This window comes from Coturnix japonica, chromosome 1 (assembly GCF_054131305.1).
Source record: "Coturnix japonica strain WE chromosome 1, WE-NBRP24, whole genome shotgun sequence".
In the NCBI taxonomy this organism is placed as follows: Eukaryota; Metazoa; Chordata; class Aves; order Galliformes; family Phasianidae; genus Coturnix; species Coturnix japonica.
The window spans coordinates 93,200,512-93,228,320 of NC_140663.1; positions in this window are offsets into that span (position 1 = coordinate 93,200,512).

The window sequence follows — 27,809 nt, forward strand, 5'->3', positions numbered from 1 at the left end:
GCAGATAAAGTGTTCTTTTCATTTGGTGTCTGTCAAAAGTGTTGCCAAGGTTTTCAGCATTTTCAGTTCATTAAATAGTATGATTATGATCTAACCCTATTTCTTTCAATTCCCCATGAAACTAAAAGAGAAGGAAAATAAATAAATAAATAAAAGACTGCTAAAAGATCAAAACTTACAGAAGGAACACTGAACAGTAAAAGCTATGTGTCAGAAAATGTACCAACAAAACTAGGTCAAGAAGCAGCCATTAATTATGCACCTGGATATGTTGTGGTTTGAGAACATTCAGTGTACACAAGCTACATTATTTACAGAATCACAGAATTATCAAGGTTGGAAAAGACCTAGAAGATCATCTAGTCCAACCATTACCAATACTTCCTTGCTAAATCATATTCCTCAGTGCCACATACAAGTGTTTCTTGAACACTCCCATGGTCAGTGACTCCACCACCTCCCTGGGCAGTGCATTCCAATGCCTGACTACTCTTTCCGAAAAGTAATACTTCCTAATGTCCAACCTGAATCTCCCCTGATGCAGCTTAAAACCATTCCCTCTAGTTCTATCACTGATTCCACGAGAGAAGAGGCCAACCCCCAGCTCACTACAACCCTCCTTCAGGAAGTTATAGAGAGCAATAAGGTCTCCCCTGATCCTCCTCTTCTCCAGGCTGAACAATCCTAGCTCCCTCAGACGCTCCTCGTAAGGCCTGTGCTCCAGACCCCTCACCAGCTTTGTAGCCCTCCTCTGAACACGTTGCAGGGCCGCAATGTCTTTCTTGCTGTGAGGGGCCCAAAACTGAACACAGTACTCAAGGTGCAGCTGCACCAATGCCAAGTACAGGGGGACAATTACCTCCCTGTTCCTGCTAGTAACACTGTTTTTGATGCGAGCCAGGATGCCGTTGGCCTTCTTGGCCACCCGGGCACTCTGTTGGCTCATGTTCAGCCGAGCATCAATCAGTACCCCCAGGTCTGTTTCCTCAACACAATCCTCTAGCCACTCTGCCCCAAGCCTATAGCGCTGCCCAGGGTTGTTGTGGCCAAAGTGCAGAACCCGGCATTTGGTCTTGTTGAACCTCATCCCGTTGGCTTCGGACCAGCTCTCCAGCCTATCCAGATCCTTGTGCAGGGCCTCTCTACCCTCAGGCAGATCAACACTCCCTGCCAATTTGGTGTCATCCGCGAACTTACTGAGGGTGCACTCAATGCCTTCATTCAAGTCATCAATAAAGATGTTGAAGAGGACAGGTCCCAGCACTGACCCCTGGGGAACACCACTCATGACTGGTCTCCAACGGGATTTAACTCTATTTACCACCACTCTCTGGGCCCGGCCCTCCAGCCAGCTCCTTACCCAGCCGAGAGTGTACTCATTCAAGCCACGGGCTGCCAGCTTTTGTAGAAGAACAGTATGGGAGACAGTGTCAAAGGCTTTGCTGAGGTCTAAGTAGACCACATCAACAGCCTTTCCTTCATCTATTAGACGGGTCACAGGATCGTAGAAGGAGATCAGATTGGTCAAGCAGGACCTGCCCTTCATGAACCCATGCTGGCTAGGTTTGATCTCCTGGTCATCCCACACCTGCCTTGTGATATCCCTCAAGACAATTCATTCCATTACCTTCCCTGGCACCGAGGTCAGGCTAACAGGCCTGTAGTTCCCCAGATCCTCCTTACAACATTTCTTGTAAATGGGAGTCACGTTGGCAAGCCTCCATTCTTCTGGGACCTCACCCGTTAACAGGGAGCACTGAAAGATAACGGAAAGCGGCTCAGCGATCACCTCCGCCAGTTCTTTCAGCACTCTCGGGTGAATCTCATCCGGACCCATGGACTTGTGGCAGTCCAGTTGGAGTAGTAATTCCCTGACTGCTTCTTCAAGAATCACAGGGGGTTCAGTCTGCTCCCCAGCCGAGACTACCAGGTCAGAGCGTGGGGAGCCCTGGGAATGACCTAGATGACTTTTAAAGACAGATGTAAATAAGGCATTCAGAACCTCTGCCTTTTCCTTATCGTCTGTAATCACATTCCCAGCCTCGTCCAGTAAAGAATGGAGATTCCCCTTTGTCCTCCTCTTACAGTTGATGTACTTGTAAAAGGGTTTCTTGTTTGTTTTTACCCCAGTGGCCAGCTTAGATTCAAACTGGGCTTTTGCTTCTCTGATTTTCGCTCTACACATCTTAACATCCTCTTTGTAGTCATTCTGAGTTGCTCTTCCCTCCTTCCACAGGTGGTAGATTCTCTTCTTCTCCTGCAACCTTAAGAACAGTTCCCTATTCATCCACGCCGGTCTTCTTCCCCGCCGGCTCATTTTGCGGCTCAGGGGGACCGCCTGCTCCTGCGCCCTTACGACTTCCTTCTTGAAGAGCAACCAGCTCTCTTGGACCCCTTTGTTCGCTAAGACCGAATGCCAGGGGACTGCCCCTACTAGTCTCTTGAACAATTCAAAGTCCGCCCTCCGGAAGTCCAAGGTAGCAGTTTTACTATTCCCCCTCCAAGTTTCACCATGAATTGAGAAATTTATCATTTCATGGACACTCTGTCCAAGGCAGCCCCCAACCTCCACATCTCCCACCAGAACTTCCCTGTTTGCAAACAGCAGGTCTAGAGGGGCATTTCCTCTTGTGGGCTCTCTGAGCAGCTGCATCAGGAAGGCATCCTCTATGCACTCCAGAAACCTCCTGGACTGCTTCTTCTGTGCCATGCTATACTCCCAGCATATGTCAGGGAAGTTGAAGTCCCCAATAAGGACAAGGGCTGACGACCGTGCAGCTCGTGCCAGCTGCTTGTAGAATACCTCATCTGTCTCTTCATCCTGGTTTGGCGGTCTATAACAGACGCCCACCAGGATGTCTGCCTTGTCAGCCCTTCCTCTGATCTTTACCCATAGGGATTCAATGTTATCATCCCCAGTAACAATCTCGGTAGCATAAAAGCATTCCCTAACGTAGAGAGCCACACCACCACCCCTCCTTCCTTGCCTGTCCTTCCTGAAGAGTTTGTAGCCATCCATTGCAGCGTTCCAGTCATGGGAGCAATCCCATTTAGCATTAGTTATTTAGCATTTAGCTTTCCAATTTAGCATTAGTTTTTCTTAAAATTGTCATACTCTTTTTGCTTGTGATTTCAAATACAATGGCTCAATTTTAATCAATGTATATACATTTTACACACAGAATTACTGTGTTGCCTTTCTGATAAAAGAGAGTCAAAGACAGAATAAAAAGTCCTAAAAGCAAGGTTCTACAATTCTGTGATTCTGTGATTCTCCCACTAAACACTGCTGAAAGTAAAAAGTGGAAAGATTTAAGTTATCTTTGCCTACACCAATGTTATTCAGTATGAATACCTCAGATATGCTGCTTACATGTGATACACCTTTGCCAATTTTTCTTTGCTCCTTTCTCATTTGTCTTGTAATTAATTGTTTTAAATGTATCTATAGGTATCAATTCATATAACAGAAAAAGAAAGGTTATCACACTAATTATTGTCCGCATACTATCTTTTCTCTGTCTTTTTTTTTTCTAATCCACTCCTGAAATAAATTTTCTTTACATTTCTGTCTTTTCTTTATAAATAATTGTTGATGGTTCTACTATTTTCCTGAAGCATAAATCTTACATGATTATTAAAGAGTTTAACATACACACTGGGTAATAGAGATACTTAGAAAAGATGGATCAGGCTTGTTTGTTTGTAACAAATCGCCTGGAAATAAATTCTTAACTTCATTCTTGGTTCAGTGTTGACACTAATAGGAAAGAAAACCCAGTGTCCTACAAGTATCTTAACACTCACAAAATTTATGCAGCTGTTAATGTTTTATAAGCAGGTTTATAAAACAGTTTGATTTTGTTTTGGTACATCAGTATTTTTATTTTTTTTTTAAATGCTTATGTAACTACGCAACTCAAATAGTGTTTTCCGTCCTCAAAAGAGTATGTTTTACACTGACTATTTAAATTTGGAGGAATATGTTAAGGAGTGACAGAGTTGTTAGGAAAAAGTGACTGGTCTCTTATTTGATCAAGGTTTTGAATAGATTTTTACAATTAAGAAACTAAACAGTAACATGATTTGAAGAGGCCAACTGAACAATCCTGCACAAGAGCAATATTAATCCAAGTTTTGCTGTCACCTTTGTATCCTCAGGAAAAAGAAACTAGGCCATTCTCTTTCTTTTCCACTCCTTACAGAGAGCATCAATGGGTTTAATTCGTAAAGATCCATCTACAAAAGCTTATCAAAGTATATGTGTGAACAAGTCACTATGAAATACTACAAAACTACAGGAAAACTAGCATTCTAGTCCCAATTTAGACACATGAAAATGCAGTACAACAGACAAATAATGTTTACCTAATTGAAGCCTCTGTGTGTCAAAAGATTTGCAAATTCTAGAAGTCTGTCCCTAGAGTATTTTGGCTTTGATGAAATGAAGAAAACAACAAGAACAAAAAAACACAGAAATAGCATCACTGCAGTAGGAGAAAAGCTGTAGAAATTAGAGCTAACAAATTCTTTTGTTTAGTAAAGGAACTGTTACTTTACCATTCATAACATTAGTTTTAGGTATTTTTACTAATATTCAGATAAAACATGGGCCACAAGAGAAGTCAGCTTATCTTCTTTTATCAAATTCTTTCCAGGGCATAAATTCCAGGTTATAGAAACTGCCTTATTTTTCTCTTAGTATAACACATCTATCTTCGAATGGAAACAAAATCCTTTTAAACTATATGTACAAAAACAAATGCCTCCATTTCCCCCCTACTACCTCCCTCTCTCCATCTATCACAAAGTTAGGTACATCTCACTATTAAATCATTTCAGAATCTTTAGGTTAAATATTTTGCCAGAATGTAAAATGAAGCCATTTCAAAATATCATTTTCATTTTAAGAACATTAGAGTATTATTCTAAGTGGTCATAACATTTTTTGTTTCCCTATTTTTATTTTATTTTTATTGAAGAATAGTGAAGTTGTGTTGTTCAAGTCTTCTTCCCTTGAGAAACTGAGTCTCATCTTAGAATGGATCATAGAATGGCTTCTTAGGTTGGAGAAGACCTTCAAGATAATCTAATACCAACTCCCCAGCTATGTGCAGGGTTGCTAACAACCAGACCAAGCTGCCCACCCAAATTAACCTGGAATGTCTCCAGGGATGGGGCATCCAAAATCTTTCTGGGCAATCTGTTTCAGCACCTCACCACCCTTTCTTTCCTTCAATCAAATGCTATCAGTAGAATAAGGTCTAACAGTATTAGTAGTAGATCATTAATTCAATCCTTTTTGATGAGAAAGCTGACTTGTGTTCTCTTTCCCACTCAGCACCTTACTTCTGTTTTGGTGTCATCAGAATATAGAGATTTAGAGACTCCAACTACATAAAATTCAGCCTGTCTCTGAGCCTTTGGGCAAACATGCTTTGATTTTCCCTGGATGGTTACTGCCTCACTCAGTTCTAGGCTGCTTGGCAATATTGTCCTCAGTGAATGGCTCAAAGGGATCTTTGGAGTTCATGAAGGGTGTTTCCTAGCAGTGTCCTAAGTCCTCACTGATGACTAACAAAGCAACCACCAGGTGAGATGCCAGCCAGAGCTGTGCAGCACTTTTACTAGCTCTCTAGAGGGAGAGGGAGACCACTCTCCTCTTTTCCTCTACAAATAGTTCATTCTGAATTTGCATTCATTTTCATCACCTGTGATCAATAAGACACACTCTCAGAATGCATATTTTCATGCAGGATTTTGTACTTCTTAAAGAAGGCTACATCACTAGAGAGATAAAAAGATCTTTCCAGAGTTTTTTTTTATTTTGTTTTGTTTGTTTTATATTCATTCTCAGAAATTAAAATGCATAGCCCACATTCTTTATCTGGTTTGCAAACTAGAGAGAGTTCCTTATTCTGTGGAGCTTCTGGCCCCACAGTTGCAATACAGGTGTCATATATTATATATGTCATATACCACAAGGCACTATTCCATCCAGCATCTTTCTGAACTCTTGCATTCCAGAGACTTCTATGTTATTATTAAGTCAAACATCTCTTCAATTAAAACAGGAAAGAATCAAATACATGAGGTGGTTGTGGGGTTTGGTTTTTGTTGTCGTTGTTGTTTTTTTAACAAATCTTAATATTTGGAAATGAAAACTTCAAACTTCAGTTTACAAATTGTGGAGCTGATGTTGCATTTTAGCAACAATTTCAATTTGACGAGTAATATATTATCAGTTTCCACATTTCCCATAAGTCATTCTCTCAAAGTTGCAGTTACTTTATCTTCATTTTAGTATGTCTTCAATGAATTGTCCTGTAGTCACATACTAGTGAATTACCATGTGATTAAAAGGCTGTCCAGAAAAAATAACAATTCATACTAAACATTATCACACACCTAAATATTTTCCTTTCTTTTCCAACCTTGCTGTTCTGAATTTCTGCCCAAGTGTTGGCTTACGTCTCCTTAATGAGTTCTTTAATTTCCTTGAAAATAGTCCTTCCAAAATCTTCAGTTTTACAGGCAGGTGCCAACGACATGTGCTGAATTCTTCAGCTACTGGGAAAAAATAGCTCCAGCATTTAATCTTATAGATACATCGGTGCATTCCATTATGTCATGGGTTACCTAGATCTACCTGTGACCGTGACAGGGGGCAGCTGCCCCGTAGAGCCCCTGACCCAAAAGGGAAGGGAAAAGGGGAATGGGAAAAGAGAACAGCGGCGGCAATCTAAGGAAAACTTATTTTACTAGATATGATATCGGAATACAGTATAACACAATATAATATAATATGATTGAGGCAAATAAATTGAACAAAATAGAGAGAGAGAGTCCCTGAAAACCAAGAGGCCTAATGTGAACTCTAGGCGACATGGCTTGAACACTTCCCACTCTCCGAGAGTACAAGAGAGACAGAGAGAGCTCCAGCCTGGGAGCGAGATTATATGTATGTCCTCCTCCCGTGACTTATCTCTGACCATGAAGTCCTCTGGGATACGTAGTTTTCTTCTGAGAGCTGAGTATTCGGGATGTTTTTACTCCACGGAACTGGAGTATGAACTTTTTAATGATCCATACTGCACATGATGTTATGATGTGGAATGTTGACGGCAACATTACAAAACCGTAACACATAAACGGTAAGCTGATGCCTATCTTCTTACCTAATAGTAAGGGGATTACACCTGAATTTTCTTAGTACATTTTTAATGCTATTTTATCTGTAATTTCCTTTGCTTAAACTATATTACTTGGAAAAATGTCTGAAGTACTGATCTTTCAGATCATTACTTCTTTTCCTGATTTCCTTTCCCAAAACTTCTGCTTGGTTATATTTTGGTGCAAGCTACAAAAGAGACATCAGGGACTGAACTGCTTCAGTATAAAGAGTTCTCATAATTTAATAATATCCTACCTTTTAGTCTGAAAACTTTGAACATTTTCAAAATAAAGTTGTTCAGTATATGTGGGCTGCTTAGTATCTTCAAGGATTTTTCAGGCTTTTTCATTTGTTCCTGTCTGTCTTACTCCAATTTATAAGAGGGAGGCAAGGTTCTTTGATGTATGTATTATACACCTGGTGTGAGATTAAGAAACAATGGTTCAAATGTTGTTCCAACCAATTTATTAACATCCTAGCCATTTAGGGAGTTTGGGAAGGGAAGGTAGGTGATAGGAAAGGTAGGAAATATAAGCAAAGAGTCTCTGTAGAGAGCAAAAAGAAACAGTCACCAGCATGAGTCCAGCGAGGTACACAGTAGGTCCCTTGATCTCAGGAGCTCTGATCACTGCAGGGGATGGGAGAAAGCCAGGAAGCTCTGCAGCAAGCCGGCCTCTGGGGTTCTTCAGAAGAGGTTTTCCCCTCAGGGAATTTTCTGTCAAAGGTGTCTTTGGGAGTTTGCCTCCAGAGTCCCCAGTTTAGTGAGGGCATTTTATCCCCCATTTCTGTGGGTTTTCTTCTTTTCTCTCAGTTTGGTGTGACATTGCTGGCCCAACAGATGAGCCAGCAGGGAGTGGTGCCTTTGTTGCCATGCACAAGCATTGTCACCTTTTGCAGTGGTCAGCTCCTCCAAACGGCACCCCTGAAAAAGACTGCTTGTCCTGCTTCTACTTATCTTTGCAATCATAAGCAGAGGTACTGTGGCATGGTGACACCCACCATTCACCCTCCTAGATAATGAGCAGTTGTCAGTCAGAGTCTTACCATCAGAAAGGCCTCATGAAACAAGCTTTGAGACAAAAAAGAAACAGTTTTGTCTTTCATACTGTCACGTCCTGGAACTTTGAAAGACCTCCATGAAACAAGAGCAAGAATTAATGTCAGTGTCTGCCTGGATCCTCCTCATATAAGCTTTTAAACCACCACTAGCAACTAGAAGAGTATGACCAAACCACACACACTGCTTTAGGAAATATTTCTGAATATTCTTAGAGCTTAAGCCTGAAAGTAAAAGATTCTGCATATTCATAACTCTTGGTAAGTACTGCAGCCCATGGTAAAATTTGAAAGCAAACAGTATCATAACATCAAACCTTTCATTTCATATGGGTTCATAGGAATCATTTAGAAGGAACAAAAGGAAAGGTTCAGGAATAGCCAGTTCAGTGATATGTATGACACGGAACTGGAATCATGAGGACTAATACCTTTGTGACCACACACAACCATTTAATTATTTATCATCAAACTGTTTTGAAAAAGGTAGTTTGAAGATCCACTGTTCAAATGAAGAAAAGTAATGGTTTATGTAAAAGGAAATATGCATGTGCATAAATGTGTTTGTATGCATATATATACAGACTGAGAGACACAAAAACAAATATTACACTTTAAAAATTATGTGTGTAAAATAAGCAACCACAAACCTCTAGATTCACATAGACATGTTCTGTCAAAATAAGTGTGGTTTCGGCTATTCTCAGTGTTAAAACAGTGTAAATTAAGAAAGTGCAGAGAAAATAAATAAAACAATACATCAAATTTTGAACTGGTTTACACAGTATAGAGACAATGAAATATCATGAAGAGGTGTAGAATTTATGTTGTTTGATATCTAGTTATAAGATAGTATTATAGAAGAGGACAAGTGCATTTCAGAGAAAATGTTCAAGTACAGCTTTTTAGTACATGCTCATGATAATAACAATTACTTTTTAAATAGTTCTTTTGAATTTTAATCTCAGCATCATATCCTAACTTTCCACTCATTTTCTCCCTTCATATTCTCCAAGTCCCTTCCTGTTATCCACATCCTAATTAAAAGCAGAACACACTGGAGTGTAAACAAGTACAGATGGTAAATCAAGCACAACAGAAACTTGAAAAACTGCCCTTGCCAAGAAATCCATATTGTCTCATGTTTACCAGTTCTACAAAGCAGAACCATATTAAAAAAAAAATAAAATAATAAAAAAAAAAAAAATCCCACAAAATTAATGTTGCTTTCCTTTAGATGTATCCTTTAATATTTGGTAACATAGACTATGAACAAAATTATAACACAACAACAATTTCCTATATAATCAGTGCTTTTGATTTTCAGTTTTAATACATATAAAATAAAAATACATCCGAGGTAAATATTTGCATACCCAATTTCCAGGGCAAAGGTTGAGTTTAAAAGCAGTTGAAGGCATTTTGAGGATGGCAGATGATGAATTTACCTTAATGAATACAGTGGCAAACACTTCTGTGATTACAAATTTTATGCCCTTTCTATCATATTATTTCATTCTTCAATGCATGTATTCATAATATTAATGTCATTTTTATAAACCAAAATCAGAACATAAATTTTAATGACTATTTTTGTGGTTGTACTTAATGACTGTAGTGTCAGGGTTCTTGCTCAAACTGGTTTCAATAAATAAATAATGTTACTTTTCTCTCAAAATAATTTGTTCACATTGTCAAAATCTCTAAGTGAAAGCCAGCTATTGGCAGCAGTGTTCCTTTATTCAGTGCAAATCATTGAGCTTAAGCTGAATGGTGCACAAAAACCTTTAAGGAGTCAATTTCAAGTAATATTTTTTCATCCATTTTATTTCATATTTATTTTCAAATGTTAGCCAAGCTTGGAGATTGTAACAGGATTTTGAATAATCATTCCACTAAATTTCTTAAAAAATCAGATCCTATTAAGGAGATCATATATTTGTCAGAATAATTTTACACCTTTATGTCTTTAGTACAATTTGTGTAATCATACCAAACAAGCAAAATCTCAAAAAAGTTAGTAGAATCTTATCCAACTTAGGTTGTATCATCTACAGCTAACATTCCAGAACTAACAACATATTTACTTTTTAAATACCATAAACTTGCTGGTATAGCTCTATCCAGATAAGTCATTAACACAAAAAAAAAAGGTAAAATTAGGTAAAATAACCTAATCAATGAAGTTGTAAAATTTATGTTAAATTCATCTAAAGATGAAAAATGTGTTCATACTTACTGGATTCTTTTTTTCATTTTATTATTATTCATTAAGGTACATAAACTTGAAAAGCTTTTTGATCATACCTGTATTTAGTTAAATTGATATATAGTAAAGGAAAGCACTGCACTCATTTCTAGTGAAGAAACAAATCTTTGTGTACAATTTGCATTACTGTATTTTTCCCTACACTACTTTATACAGGTGTTGGTATACTTTGATTTCAACATATTGATGCAAAAACATATGCATATATTCATTAATTTTGATGCATGTAAGTATTCCAATTATCTTTTTGCTAACTGAAATATTTGCTCCTCGATAGTAAAAGCAGTCTGATTTCTCCTAAAAACATTTTGTCTTACTGTAACAACACTGATTTTAAAGCTGATCATTTACCCAAAGATATATGACTAGATCTTAGGACTAGGAAAGAACACCACTAGAGGAAATGTATCAGATAGTAATATGATAAGTAAACTTGGAAGTCTAGACAAAAAGAACTATCCCATTCCTATTAAGAAAAGGCTGCAGAATCACAGAATCATAGAATCCTTAGAGTTGGAAGGGACCTTTAAAGGTTATCTAATCCAGTTCCCCTGCAATGAACAGGGACGTGCACAGCTCAGTCAGAATGCCCAGGGCTTGATTCAGCCTCACCTTGAAAGTCTCCAGAGACAGGAAATCAACCACATCTCTGGGCAACTTGTTCTAGTGCTTCACCACCCTCACTGTAAAAGATTTTTTCCTTGTATCTTACCTAAGTCTTCCCTCTTTGGGCTTGAAGCCATTTCCCCTTGTTCTCTCACCACATACCCTGCTAAAGAGTTCTGAATTAGAAGCTATCAAAGTAGCTTAACATGTAGGAAAAGAAAATCTATTTGTTTTGCAATAAAAGAAAATATTTTATCAAAGAAGAAGCTAACCTTCATACATATAAACATATTTACCAGGTTGTATTTTTAACCTAATGTGCACAAATGTGTGATCTTCAAGATAAAATATTCCCTAAAGATGAGGAGAAATAAAATGAAGACAATGTTCAGTTCAAAACTATGAATAAAACACAGACAACTTTTAACAAGCTCCATAAGCCAAGCTCAGTTAACTTTCTGGCAGTACAGTTTAGATTTTTCCAGAAAGAAATCACTAATTGGATCCTCATTCATTATATTGTTCCTGCTAGAGAAAAACAAACAAAACAAAACAAAAAAGTTAAAAAATATATCTATTTATTAATTTATCTATTTATTTGTTTACCTCCCCAGCATCCATGAGGAAAATTATATTTGGATCAGTAGTTCAACATTGGAGAAACAAAGATGAATAACAGAGATTCTCCTTAATTGCTGACATAGATTCACAGCATCTAGACCCCCTAATATGAACAAAAATCATCTAATTTTCATGCTACATTACGATGTATTTTCAGACAGATTGAGAAAACTGTTTAATGATTCTGTTCCACCTTCCTAAAAGGAACTGCAACAGTGAAATCATCAAGAGGAATCAAATCACCTCTTCAATTTCCAATTTGAAATCCAGCATACATTTCCTCAGATATACAGTATATACTAATTACATCAGTGAAAATCAAATCTTAGACTATTTCTAAACATAAACCAAGAAAAAATAAAATTATATGTACCATAACAACAATCTGGATACACAGAACTTATCAAAGTATTTTCATGTCCACTCTACAGTGTCTAAGGCCCAACAAATTGAACTGGAACTTTTTAGGAATGTTATGTCAATATAGGAAAACAAAAATATTGAATTTCAAAGTGAAAAAAAAAAAACAAAACAAAAAAACACCTGAATGTCTGAGGAAACCAGGGGAAAAGCTTGAAGATGCAGTGAAGTAATTTGATATTATTCTAAACCAAAACTGGAGTCTCCAAATGTTTAAAAAACTGCAATGGAAAAGATAATAGTAGTTTAAAATTTCTTTTCCTTTACTTGAAAGACTTAAAAGAACACTTACATGCAGCTTAGAAAGCTAATAAAAGTAGCAACCATTTATGTGGCAAAGCTTTAGAAAGAGACAAATTGTCCATACTTCTCCTCATATTAAGTCAGAAGAAAGACATTTTTCATTTTTTAACATCATTCAGACACACAAGAATGTTTCAAGGTCTTCCAGATACAGTTTCAGTCCTTCGATTCAAGCCTGTAATACTTTTTAAAGACTTTGATTTTGTTCTTGTTCTAAGAATAAAGGAAAAGTATTTGTTTATTATGTTTCTCCTGTAATTTTCTTCACTTATGAAGTATCTAAACTTCACAATACACAAGCCAATAACCGTGCTTTATGAATGTGATTTAAAGTTTTTTATTTCTTATTTCTCCCTATCCTTTATGCTCTTCAAGGACAGGGTGTTCCCACTTTTTCCTGCTAGAGTAAGCCTAAAACTGCATAAGAAGCAAAAGATCTGAGGCTACCTCAGAAGGAAGTACCTCAAAGACCTAAAAGGCCTAGAAAGAAATTAGAAGTGGATTTTTGTTGTAGACTCTGAGGATGGCGAGAATATTAAATCACTGTCTACCTTGCTCAGCTTCTCAGATGATTCTTCTATTGTGGGGTTGCATGTCAAAGAAGAGCAGGTGACAAGTGCTGTCATGACAGTGTACTGGCAGCAATATCACAACAATTGAGACTCCCTGGTTTTGATCCACCATCTGATTTGTCAACATGAGAGCCAAGGCATAATCAGCAAGTCACAGTCACTCTTTAGCATTACTGTTTATTGTCCCAAAAAGGACTGCAGTAGGTTTACTCCAGCCAGCAGCTAAGAACAACACAGCCACTTCCTATCAGAAAATTCAGAAAAGATATCCCCAAGCACCTTCAAAACAAAAGAATAAGAATTCTCATGGTACCACACCTGGCAAAAACCTCTAGGGCCTTTGTATCCACCCTGCCTAGGGCTTCATGAGGAAGACAAGCTGCCAGCTGTCAAAGCCAAAATAAAATTGGAATAGTGAGCTTTACACTGTAGAAAAGCTATCAGTATTACTACATTTTCTTGCAACATTAATCAGTAATATTAATGAGACTTTTTGTATTAATTTTGATTATGAATGTTGGTATTATTGCATCTGGATAGATATCTAGCTTTGAATTTGGGTTATATCATTAACGTTTTTCAGTATCCAAGAAATTCTTGGATCTTCATAGGGCATACTCAGTTTTACACACTTAAGAAGATTTTGAGGATATTGAACTGATATGCATCTCTGAAGACTTGGTCTTCTTAAGAATAATTTAAACAAAAAGTTAGTGGAAACTCAAATTTAAGCAAATAGTTGTGATAGTATTTTGAAGTATGTTCCCTTAGAATTGTTTTTGTACATTTTTTTTTTTTTTAGATCAGGTCTAAGGCTCATATAAATCTCAGAAGACATTCAGAAGTCTTCCTGCTCCCTCTAAAGTAACATAATAGGTACTTTGGCAGTTAGAGCTCAAGTAGAGGGATAAGAAGAGCACATACTATTGTGCAGCTTTAGATATTACTTGGTAGTAGATCACTTGTTATCATGAAGATTAAGCCTTTTATTCTTGAAATCCCAATCTTGCTGAAATACTAATAGAAGAAACTGAGTTATTAATATTCAATCAAATCACAGTTGTAATGGTAAAGGCAGATTTAGAAGACATTAGTGATAGGAATAAAATTCCTTAGAGTGGCCACACTGAGAATTTGTAAGTGTCTCAGCATATTCCATTGCTCAATGCCTCCTTAATAATATTAGAAATATACTGAATATATCCTGTTTAAATGCTCCAGCTCATCACAAAATTCTCATAACATTGTGTCTTACAGTTCATGTTTGCATGGAAACCACTGTTGTAAGTATTCAGCAAAGACCCTCTGCACCAGTGATTTTGCAATTAAAACACCATGGAGACAATAATAAAAGGAAGAAGTATGCAAGAAGGCTTTAATAGAGATTTATGGAGCAGGATGGTTCTTTTTTGCAGGTACTTCTATACAAGATTTTTTCGAGAGATTTTATGCTGAAGCTCACAAAATAAACTTACCAAATAATGCCTCTTCTCTGTCAATGTTTTTTTGCATGCTGTGCCAGATGAATAAAATCTCTCCTAGGTCAGGTGGAGAAATTCTAGACTCATCTTCCATGAGAGAGCACCAACAGAAATCGTATCTTGAAGGCAAGTCCAAGGCATAAGTTGACAGAACTGAGAACAGCATTTTAGCACTTGTGTCTGGTTTGAGAGTAATTTCCTTTCAGTTCCTTTACTCACACCACTGAAGACATTTTAGATTTTTCTTTTTCTTTAAGCTTTCCAAGTTTTGGAAAATAAACTGTAAAGTGAAGCCAACAAAGTTGTTCCAACAATAACAAAAGGAGGGACTGGCAGACAACAATAGGATTTTCCTGTATATCTGATCCATTCTATTTTTTTCCAACCTGGATTTTGTAATTTACCCTCCTCCTACACTACTCAGCACTTCCATAACTTTAACCTGTTATCTTTCCTTTACAGCAGTAAAAGAAGCACTGACTTGACTTTGCTGTTCAGTATCTGTAAAGAAAACCAAAAATTTCATCTTAACTCAAAATACATAATGTTAAAGAATATAGAAGTTCACATAAGTGTTGGGGCTTTTTTTTTTTTTTTTTTTTTTTTTCATTTAAAATAGTCAGATAACTGGAAATACTGTAATGGGCATTACTTGAATACAGAGCAACAAATATGTCTCCCTGCCTTACGAGTAAATTGTACTAAAGAACTTGTATCATTCATTTGTGTTTCCACAAAATAAATAAGACAAAATGGGAATTATTACATTAACAATGCAGTACTATAAATGTCATTGTTACAGTGAAGAGGTAGATTCATAGAATCATAGAGTTATAGAATCACCCACCTTTATATAACTTCCTTTCAGGTGGTTGTAGAGAGCTATAACATCTCCACTGAGCTTCCTCTTCTTCAGACTAAACAATGACAGTTTTGTCAGCTGCTCCTCATAAGACCTGTGCTTCAGACCCTTCACAGCTTCACTGCACTTCTCTGGACAGACTCCAGGCCCTCAGTGTCTTTCTTCTAGCAAGGAGCATAAAACTGAACACAGTACTCAAGATGCAACCTCACCAGTGCTGAGTACAGAAGGATAATCATGGAATCATAGAATTACTCAGGTTGGAAAAGACCTCAAAGATCATCAAGTCCAACCACAGCCTAACCATAGTACCCTAACTCTAACAACCCTCTGCTAAATCATATCTCTGAGCACCACATCCAAGCGGCTCTTAAACACACGGAGATGGTGACTCAACCACCTCCCTGGGGAGCCTATTCCAGTGTTTAACTACCCTTTCTGTAAAGAAGTGTTTCTTAACGTCCAACCTAAACTTACCTTGGTGCAACCTGAGGCCATTTCCCCTCGTCCTGTCACCTGTCACCTGTGAGAAGAGACCTGCCCCGCTCTCACTGTAAGCACCTTTCAGATATTGGAAGAGAGCAGTAAGGTCTCCTGTCAGCCTTCTTTTCTCCAGACTAAACAGCCGCAGCTCTCTTAGCCTCTCCTTATAGAAAATCAGCCCTTCACAAGCCTTGTTGCCCTTCTCTAGACCTGCTCCAGTACCTCCATGTCCTTTTTGTACTGAGGTGTCCAAAACTCACAAAAAACAGTAGTTGAGGTGAAGCCTCACCAATGCTTCATAGGCAGGATTACCTCCCTAGTCCTTCTCACCACATCATTCCTAATACAAGCCAGGATACCATTGGCCTTCTTGACCAGCTGGGCACACTGCTGGCTCATATTTAGACAACTGTCCATCAGTAATCTCCTCCCTAATCTTTCTGTCTAAAATAATATAGGCCAGGGTTACCTTCTTGGCTACCTGGGCACACTACTGGTTCACGCTCAGCCTGCTGTCAACTGGCACCTCTTCGTCTTGTTGAAGCTCTTGCAACTGGCCTCAACCCATCAGTCCTATCCAGATCCCTCAGTACAACTTTCCTACTCTCAAGGAGACCAACACTTCTTCCCAAATTGGTGTAATCTGCAAACCTACTGAGGATGCACACAATCCCCTCTTCCAGACTGTGAATAAAGTTATTTATTCACATATAGGACTGACCCCAGTACTGAACCCTGAGGAACACCTTTGTGACTGTTCACACAATGGATTTAACTCCATTCATTGTCTGTGCCCAGACATCCAGCCAGAACTTCACCCAGCAAAGAATATGTCTGTCTAAGACATGATCTGCCAGCATCTCCAGAGTGATATGGGAGACAGTGTAAAAGGTTTTGCCAAAGTGTAGGTAGACTACATCCACAGCCTTTCACACATCTGCTAGGTCAGTCACCTGGTCATAGAAGGATATCAGGTTGATCAAGCAGGACTTGCCTTTCATGAATCCATGCTGCTTAATCTTGATCTCTGGTTCTCTCATATATGCTGTGTGATCACACTGAGGATGATCTGCTCCATAACCCTTCCCAATATTGAGGTCTGGCTGAGAGGCCTGCAGTTCCCCAGATCCCATTGCCCCCAAGCACTTTAGACAGTCCAGGTGGAGTTACAGGTTGCTAATGGTTTTCTCCTGAATTATGGGGAGTTTTTACTGCCACCCATCCCTGTTGTCCAGATCAGTGGGCTGACTATCTGAGGATAATTTACATGACTACTAAAGACAGAAGCAAAGATGGCATTGTGTACCTCAGTCTCAGGTGCAATTAATGTCTTTGGTTTACAGAAGGGTTGACTAATCTTCTCTTTCCAGACAGCATTTTTATTTTATTGACTTGCAGTTATCAAACTCAAACCAATTACTAAAATTCCATGGAAAAGTATGCAGTAGTTTTATTTTGTATTCCTCTTTATTTTGAGCAATACAGGTTTTGTTTATTCGAACAAAAGCTATGGATTAATTTTTATGTGTTGCATGCAAGCAATAACATGCATCAGCTCTTACAGCTGATCAGATTATTACTTTTTAAAAATTTTATATTCTCTTTTAAACTCCAGGTCTGAAAAACCACTCCCAGGTCAAATCCATCAAAATATTTTAAAATAAAGAGAAATGTATCCTTATATATACTTCGTGGTTTTCTATTGTGGTTTTCTAACCACAATAATATGGACAAAACTGTGAGTGAAGGGATACTAAGTTATTCTAGCAGTTCTTTCGAGGCATGTGACTGAAATTAATTAGAACAGCTTGCAAGTTTATTGAAGAACTAGAATTGCACTGTTGGAGCAAACAATGCTGCTGTAGGAAATAAGAATTCAAAGCATTGCTAATTGCATATTGAATATATCAATCAACGCATTCATATTCTTGCAGACTCTTGGTTTTCTTTTTTTTTCTTTTGCCAGTCATAATTCACATTGATGCTATGTCTGAACTATAGTTAATGCACAGAAGCCACTACTAAGTGGATAGCAGGAGTTAATGGAATTGCATTTTACAGGGAGATGTAGGATCTTTGCTGTCAAACAGAAAACACACCTGGATCAGACTGATTAGTCTTTCCATAAATACAGCTGCAAATACCTCTAGATATCATCACATAATTGCATGATTCATGAGAGAAAAAAAAATAAAAATTTAAAAAAATAAATAAATAAGATGCTGTGCTTAACACCCATCTCTATTTAGATTCATCAGCAACACGCTCCGTTTTTGGAAACACTGAAAAAGAAACCTAACCTACAAAACAGAACAAAACACAAAAGGCTATTTTCTTTTGAGAACCTCCTCAGTGAGAATTTAATCTTTGACTGCTAATGCTGATTTTCAGCCTTATGAAAGGAACTGCTGTTTGTACAATGAAAATAGCCATCTCTAATGATTTTTAAGGTTGCAAGCATTTTTTCCTTCTGATATTTTACCATCACAATAAAAAAGAGAAACACGTATATGTATTATTAGGGGACTACTTAAAGCCAGCCAATGGTTTTATCACTGGAAACAGCTGCTTACCAAACTCATCAGAAGAATTTGGATATATGTGAGTAACTGCATTTTTTTTTTTTCCCAAACCACAAAGCTTTTTCCATAATTTACCATTCCATTAAGATAATTGTGTCTGTAGAAAGGCACTAAATGCTAGCATTGCAAATTTTTTATTTTCCCAGTCAACATAGTTTTTGCAATTATAGTAAGCTGATTAGACAAATGTACAGTTTTCAAGAATAACTCCATTTAATCTGCAATTGTTTTATTGTACTTGTCATTCTCCTCTGTTTGTTATTAATGCACATGAAAGAATTGTTGAATACCTTTAAATTATTTAGCATATGGATGTTATAGCTAATTGAGTAGTTCTATGGAAATCCGAGACATCATAAGAGACATAAGAACATAAGACAGACATTAAAACTATAACATCATATAACAAGATAACACAACTATAACCTGAAAGTAAAATGTAGTCTCTACAGAAAGGGTAGTTCTGCTTGGTTATGTGATAGTGGTTCTGTAAGTGAGACAGTAATCAACTGTGCTGAGTGATACAAAAACACAGGCTACGCAATATCAATAGGTTAAAATAGGAATGCTGTATTAAATATCACAACCTCTACTCTTCATTGTAAAGTGGGTGTCACGCAAAGCATACCAAAATGCCTTTTAACAGAGAGGAGTTAGATGTCTGCAAAAATAAAAATAGACTGTTGCTAACAAGCAATCAACCATGTCACATAAAAACTAGTTCAGTATTCCTTTTCCACCAGTTCTTGCTCTTCATGCATGTGAGGTCAGCGGGCTACTGGATAACTCAAAAATCTGTGTTTGTAGCTCATGAAATTAAATAGATGCAGTCTAATGTACTACAGATTTGTGTGGAATATATGATAGGATTTTAAACTAACAAACAAACAAATGGAATCAAATAAACACTCTGAAAAATGTTGAAATAAAATTTTTAAAAGTGGAATTAAACACTTAGTTACCAGGTTGATAATCTTATACTGGAATAGCCTGCAAAAAGGTGCTAGAACAAAATTAGGATCCAAACAAAAACTGCAAAAATTATACCAAAACAATAAGAATTTTATCAAGCCACAGATACAGAAATATACAGAAAGATATAGAAAGGAGAGCAGTTCTAGTAGTATGTATATGAAAGAGTCAAATTTAAAGTGTTGAAGTATGAAGCAAAATGAGAACAGCAGGGGCAATACAGAATGTGCCCATGCTGTGAAATACACCACAAGAGCAACTATAGGAGGAGAGAGAGTGGGGTGAAGAGAGGAAGACATAATTTGCAGTATTTGGCAAACAAGATGCCAGTTGCACAACTACTGTTTCAGGGGAAGCCTTACCTTTTCTCAGGTTTTATTCAGATATCCTATGAAAGTAACTACCAACTACCAACTTGAAAGCAATATGAACATAGAAACAGAGAAATAAACAATTTCTTTCCCTACTGAGTAAATACTTGAACTAAGTAAATAATTGGCAAATATATTTTCACCTCAGTAATACCCTTTGACAACAGTGAGACGTATGCCAAATTGACATGCTGTTTTCAAAATCAGTTAACTCATGGCTAGAAGGCAAATGAATGTCGCAGATTGCTGTGTAGGTTGGAATGGCAATTTATGTCTTTCCCCACAAACAATAAAACATGCAAAAACATGAAACAACATACACATGTCAAAGGGAGGCTAATACCATATAATGCTGACTAATCAGAATTCATTCTGTAGTTGAAATACATGAAATAAAATGTAGCTTTTATAAGGCTCCTTGACTAGATTGTAAACAACTATAGTTTCACATTAAAAAATAAAACAAGAAATTTTCTTCATGCTGTAAAACAAAATTGTTTTCTGAAGTAGCACTAAAATATTATACAAATCTATTAAAGAAATAAATAAAAAATAAATAAAACACAAAGTAAACTTGCTTTCACCAATTTAGCATTGTAAATGGCTTTTATTTATTTATTTATCTATTTATTATTTACCAATAGTACTTATACCAGTACTGGAAGAGGAATCAGTTAGGGATTTCTTGTGAGATTTCAGCCCATTTATGTCCAAGATAACAAGGGAAGCTTTAGTTCTGAGAAAGCAGGCTCACATAACTGAGAGGAAGCTCTCTACTACCTTTGAAAGAATAGATCAGGCAAGTAACGTCTCAGTGACTGGGAAAACAAGTATGTTTCATCCTTTAAGTTCAAGCTGAAGGATGTTAAAGAAACAAACAAGTATGTTTCAGCTTCAAGAAAAGCTGAAGAAATATTGCAGATAAATATAGGCTAGACAAGATTGCCAGTTAGCCAAAAAAAAAAAACAAAAACCTCACAGAATGCATCCCTATGAAAGTGATTTTGAATAGCCATCATGGATTGACTAATGTCAATTGTGCTTGGCCAAGTGATTACCCTCTATTATTGAATTACTAGATTTATGGATTAAACAAGAACAGTGGTCATTCTCCACTTTTAACATGGATACAAGTATTTTGTGTGAGAAAAACTGAGATGTTACTTAATATCTGGGTGACTGAGAAAACTGTTTGAATCGTGGGATTTAAATATTAATAGTTAATTGGCCATAATTCATTTTAGGGCAGATTAGAAGTGGTATTTGTTAGGGGTCTCTTCTCAGATCTCAGAGATTGTTTGCTCTTAGATTCATTCAAGAGCAACTAGAGAATCTAGTTCCCTTTCAGATGTAAATAACTTTTGGGGAAGGGGCTCAAGCTTTACTAAAGGAACCTCACTTCACAGTTTTTCTTGATATTACCAAAAACTGAATTAAGTTACTTCTAACAAGCAGTTTAACACTGCACAAATCAATCTGTCATCTTTATTAGAGAAAAATTCAATCTCTTTACAGTCAACTCATTTTAAAAGTGCCTTTGAAATAACTATCCATGACACAGGGGAATAAGTATAGAGTAGATGTTCTCTATTAAACCTCAGAGCCTCTGATCTTCACTTTATCCAATTCTTCAAATTGTAGAGTTCTTATAGAATTCTCCTTTGTCTGAGGAAGAACAGCAGTACATTAACCTACTTAAGATCTTCTAATAAAATGAGATTAAACCAGTTTTGCCATGCAGAAAGTATTGTTCCACACTCACCACCTTTTAGCTTTTGATGATTTCAGGTTCCAAATAAATAAGTAAATAAATAATTGTCACATAGTTTGGATTTCTGCATCTTCCAAGATGTTTACTTGTCTGTTTGTTCTGGCTTATCACTTTATTCTCATCTCAGAAACAATGACTGTTACTTGCCCCTTTGGAAAGCCTCATCACATGAACAAGAATAGCTGTGAAAACATGTGACATACGAATACCAGTAACAGAAACCCCTGTTTTTCTAGTCAAGGAGCACTGTCTTCAGACTAGTCCTTTCTCACATTGTGAAATAAATCAGTAATTAAACCAGACAGACTATGCCTACCAAACATCCATGACGCCATCCATCTTGTATTTTGTGAACCTGAAGAAGCACAGCAAACAAGAATTACATTATTTTTTGCCAAAGTTGTCTTCTTTATGTCTTTAAACTAGACTTTTATCTAACAAACTTCCCTTTTACCTAAGAAACTCTCATTTTCTTGACTTTTCTAACAAGCTTGTCTTTCTCAACAAACAGTGTCACTTACAAATTGAATTAGAATCACAAAGTCAATTTATTTGTTACAGGTATTGTATTGAAACTGATTCCATTCCTATAAACCAGATGCTGCCATTAGCCCTATGCCATACAATGCAGCCTGATTTTTACTTGCCACATTTGCTTTCTTTTTTTGAAGTGATCAGATTTTGTGCAGTTTCCACACTGTAGAATAATGAAGTTAAAAAGAATATGAAAGATAACTTTTTATTAAATGATAAATATTACTTATTTCTTTTTAACAAATCTTTTTCCTATTTAATTTATTGACCATTTAATTAAGAATTGCTACTCACATTTTCACCCTTTTCTTCACTTTCACAAAGTTAGTAAAATCATTAAGAATATAACTTTTAAAAGCTTTTCCCACTGATAAAATCACTGGGTACTTATAGCTCAAAGTCTGTTGAAATTGCAGTACTACTTCAAAATGCTAAAAGCACTTAAGCTAATAAACTCATTAACATGAAACAACTATCGAGAGACAAGTTTCAGAAAGGAACATATTACTTAATATTTCTCTTTACTATGATAATATGAAGTTGAATTGATTCTCTCAAGTCCTGATAGAAACAGATAACAGTTTTGCCATCTGCCAATCAGATAAATACTTAATTTCTCTCATAATGGTTCTTGCTATTTCTTATCTTTTGCATGAATAATAACAGTAAGTGATTTAGTGATTAGGCAATAAAGTAACATTCAATCTTAATCTGGAATGTTACCTTTGAATAAATTGGAAAACTCATATAGAAGCTAATTTGTCAGTAATGGTAAACAATAGTTTTAATGTTTTTCTGAAGAATTTTTTGTGAAGTCAATCAGATTAGTTGCATATTTCATACCATATACTCCATAATCTGTACCTCATATACTTTTCATACATCCACCTTTAATCATAAGACTGCATTTCAGAATCTGTTTTCAAATCAATAAAGTGGGGAAGGAGGATGTATATGCAATTCAACAGTACAGTCATAGAAATGGTCTACATCTGCATACAGATTGCAAGAAAACAACTAATAAACCAAACAAACAACACCAAAAAGCTTGTGTGGCCTGCTATCTTCCTTAATATCTAATAATATTTTAATGGCATTTTTTTTCATAATTTAAATGCCGTAACATTTACCTGTATTATTTATACAGGAAAGTCTGGCAAATAAATTGTCTTAGCACTGGTATAGCTTATCCTGACTTATTGTTAATAACACTTATTATTAACAACACTCAGTATTTTCTAGAAAACTTTTATTGCATTACAATTTTCACATCTAACAAAGTGCTGGAACTAGTCATAGTCTCATAGGACCATAGAAAGTTTTAGGTTGGAAACAATACTAAAGCCCAGACAGTTCTAAACATCTGCCATGGGCAGGATTGCTACCCCCAAGATCAGGCTGCCCAGAGCCCAGTCCAATCTGTCCAATCTCCAGGGATGGGGTGGGATGTCAGTAGCATCTCTAGGCAGCCTGTGACAATGCCCTACCACCCTCAGTGAGCAATAACCTGGTCATGACCAAGACTGATGTAGGCATGTACATAAACCTGTGTAATTTAAAATTTAAATTAACAAACACCAGCACCTTGCAGGAATGGCTGTTTAGAATCCTGGTTTGAGATAAAGTTAAACTTAGAGAATTTCAACCATTCTTTCTGTAATTTTTAGTCCTGAAGAATGAGAGTTTGTAATGACTTATAACGATGATAAAATTGTTAATATAATAATGTGATTAAATTGTTAACATTACAAAAGGCTATGTTCAAGTCCTGCAGATAAAAAGTGAAGAAATAATATGATTGTTTAATCCAACTGTTGCATAATGCTTTCATATTTCTTAACTTTGGGGAGCTTAATTTTGTGACCACACATTGATAAGTATATGTATTCACAGTATCTAACTTCAGATGCAGCTGTAGTACAGACTGATGAAACCAAACAAAGAGAAGTGAAAGTAGTTAGCTCAGTGGTGACTGGCTGAACATACGTTGTCCCACTACACATCCATATAGAAGTATGGAAGGTACACAGAATATTTCAATTACACTGATTCTTGGTTAGATATAACAGATGATTCCAGAGTATCCCCCTTTAGATGAACTTTTTTTCTCCAGTGGTTGATGATGCTCTGTTATTTATGATAAATGAAAGGTAGAATAGTACTGTGTTTATCTGAGACAGTGAAATTATTACACTGTTTTTCTAGATACTGTGACGTGTCTCACTGACATCAGGAAAGAAGCTAGGATTTTGAATGGAATGAAAAATTAGAAAGGTATTTATAGTGCATAAAGTATCGGTATTCAAAAGGAGAAGGCAAATTGAGGTCAGACAAGGAGAAGAACCTGAAGGTTCTGAAAGGTTAATGAGAGCCAGCAATGTGCACTTGTGGCCTGGGAGGTCAACTGCATTCTTGACTGCATCAAAAGAGTGGCGTCCAATAGAGTGAGGGAGGTGATTGTCTATCTGTCTCTACTCTGCCCTTGTGAGGCCCCAGCTGGAATACTGCATCCAGGCCTGGGTCCTGGGATCACCAGCACAAGAAAGATGTGGAGCTGTCAGAGCAGGTCCAGAGAAGGGCCATGAAGATAATCAGAGGGCTGGAGCACCTCTTCTGTGAAGAAAAGTTGAAGGAATTGGGCTTGTTCAGCCTGTGAGAGAATAATGTCTCCAGAGAGACATTATTGCAGCCTTCCAGTACTTGAAGAGAGCTTAAAGACAGGAGGGAGACCAAGATTTGACAGTCTAATAATGACAGAACAAGTGGGAATTGCTTTAAACTGTACGAGAGGAGAATTAGACTAGATGTTAGGAAAAAATTCTTTACTTAGACTATAGTGCGGCACTGGAAAAAGTTGCCACAGGAAGTTTTTGATACCTCATCCCTGGAGGTGTTTAAGTCCAGGCTGGATGGGATCATGGGCAGCCTGACCTGATGGAAGGCAGCCCTTCCCATGGCAGAATAAATGAAACCCAAGCCATTCTACAATTCTATGATGATAATGAAGTTTGAGCTTGGTCCACAATGAAAGGAATAAATTATAAAAGAGATGGGCATTTTCACACATGGCATCATAAAATAATTCTATTCTCCCTGCTGAAAATAATTACTTACGATCAAGTATAACAGCATGTATAAAATTTAAGGAATTCTGAAGTTTACATGTAGTTGCTTAAGAACAGAAAAATCACCAGACAGTGAGTATTTGACCCAAAGCCAGAGCAGAAAATCCAATCAACAGTGCAAAATGTACATTACTGGTGCTTCAAAATATGTCTGACACAAAAATCAGGTTACTTCAATGCTTTTTATCAATACCATAGAAATAGACAAGAATTATGGGTTGCTGCTTTTTTTTTTTCTACCATCATTATCAGGGCACTATTATTCTCTTGCCTAAAATGCTTTGATAGAGTTTTTGAAAAATATACAAGAAGTACAAAAATAAGAATTTTTCCGAATCCCGTGTTGTTACACTTAATTTTCATAACAGTGGAATGAAGTATAGCAAAAAATTTTGCTTTGAATGAACTAGATCTTTTACATATTCTGTGTAGAATAAGTAATTATATCATGGCATTACCTTAGATCTCTCAGAAATCTGAGATCTCAGAAGCAAAAATACATATAAAATGTATTGTGGATTGTGGAGATTATTATTTTTAAAAATTATTATTTTCATACTTAAATTCAAAGTTATTGAAGTTAATGCCTTAGTTATGGCATCATTGAGATAAAATAAAGATTAAAAAAAATCAAAGTAAAAAAGGAAAAGTGGAGAAAACTAGCAGTAACTATAATGTCTAGCCACATCTAACAAGGTCACCAGCAGTTTGAATTTCTCTGAAGTTACAGCTAATGTAATAGTATGCTTTTAAAAGACCCAGTTTCAAATTTAGAGGCTAGTGTCTCAGTGCTTCCTAAGATAAATATGTTACTCCTCATTCTATATAAAGTTTCAGTTCTATAAAAATATTAAGATAGCGGAAAAACAAATCTGGATTCATGTTTTCCAGAAAAATGTCTCATTCCAATGGCATTTTTATTAAACAGTAGAACAAAATACTTTAAATTGAACAGTAGTTTTATGCCAATTTCCAAGTTACAAAGAGACAAAACTAAGTGGGAACTCACAACATGTCAACATTTCCATGTATTTGTATGGACATATTAGAATGTGTTAGTGGAAGTGTTAAGTGGAAGAAAGCTCACTTCAAAATCTATCTCAGTTTAGATTTGTAAAGAGTATAATCAGAACTGCCATTATATGTTGCCTTTCAAATTTGTTGTAAAGTACAAGGCACATTAGCTGGCACAATGCACATAACACATTCAACAATAAATGCAATCATGATGATAGGCTTAATTAACTATGATTTAACAGAAACTTACAGAAATTAGTCTCCCAGTAGCTGCTGAACTACTATTACTCTGTCAGGAGGAAAAAACAACAACAACAACAACAACAACAACAAAAAAAAAAAAAAAAAAAAAACAAGAACAAAAACTTAGTATATAGCAATAAGCAGTTTTGTGTTTACAGCAGATGGATGAAAGCAAAGTAAGTATCATTATGGTACCAATTTTTTTTTTCTGAAAATACTGTATCAGAACCCCTGTTGAAATCTGATGATGATTAGCTAAATTTACTTGGAAATACTAAATATTTAAGCAACTAACAGAGAGGTCAAGTTAAAGTTAGGCAACACCTCAGTCAGAGACAATCATTCTTAAAATCCCTGCCTGAGTCTCAGAAATACAAATATATTGGAAAGTTAACAAATTATTGTTTTGAGGACCTGAAATTCCGCTTCTGCATCTGACCAAAATTGCCATTACTATCAGGATTTAGCATCGATGTGTACACTTAAGAGGAGCTGGGATCTTTACAATAAGTATTCTACTGCGGGCTATTGCCCTGCGGCCCAATAAATAAATAGATTGCTGGCGAAAGGCCACGGGTCCTGCACATTTGCAGATAGTCAGGAATAAGGTTTATCTGATTTACCTTGTCTGAAATTCTCTTGATCTGCATGTAGTTTGGTTTTTGTTTAGCTCATTTTTCTAATGACAGAAAAAGGTAGAAAAACAGGATAGGGTGAAGGAAAGTATCACACTAGAATTAAGAAATTGGAAACAAACTGGTTTTGAAGCAGTGCATTAGCGAAGCCTCTCCTTGAACTTATATTGTGGTTTTGGTAAACACAATATAAGAAGGACATTAAGTTACTAGAGAGTATCCAAAGGAGGACTGTGAAGATGGGGAAGATCTTGGAGGGCAAGATGTGTGAGGACAGACTAAGGTCTTTTGACTAGTTCTGCACAGAGCAGATGAGCTGAGGGGGTGGCCTCATGGCAGCTGCAGCTCCTGCCATGGAGCAGAGGGGCAGCGCTGAGCTCTGCTTTGTGTGACTGCGAAAGGGCCCGAGGGAATGGCATGGAGCTGTGCCAGGTGAGGGGCAGCTGGGGGTGAGGGAAAGGGTCTGTACCAGAGGGTGGTGGGCATGAAACGGGCTGCACAGGGCTGTGGTCCCAAGCTGCTGGAGTACAAGGACAGGGCTTTCAGATATAGAATTTGAATTTTGGATGGTTCTGTGTGAAGTTGGACTTGATGATCCTTGAGGGCCCTTTTCAATTCAGGATATTCTATGATTCCATGATTCTGTGATTCTGCCTCCTCCCTCACAGTGGCACAGGTGAATAGGGAATGGGGGCTGTGGTTATTCCATAAC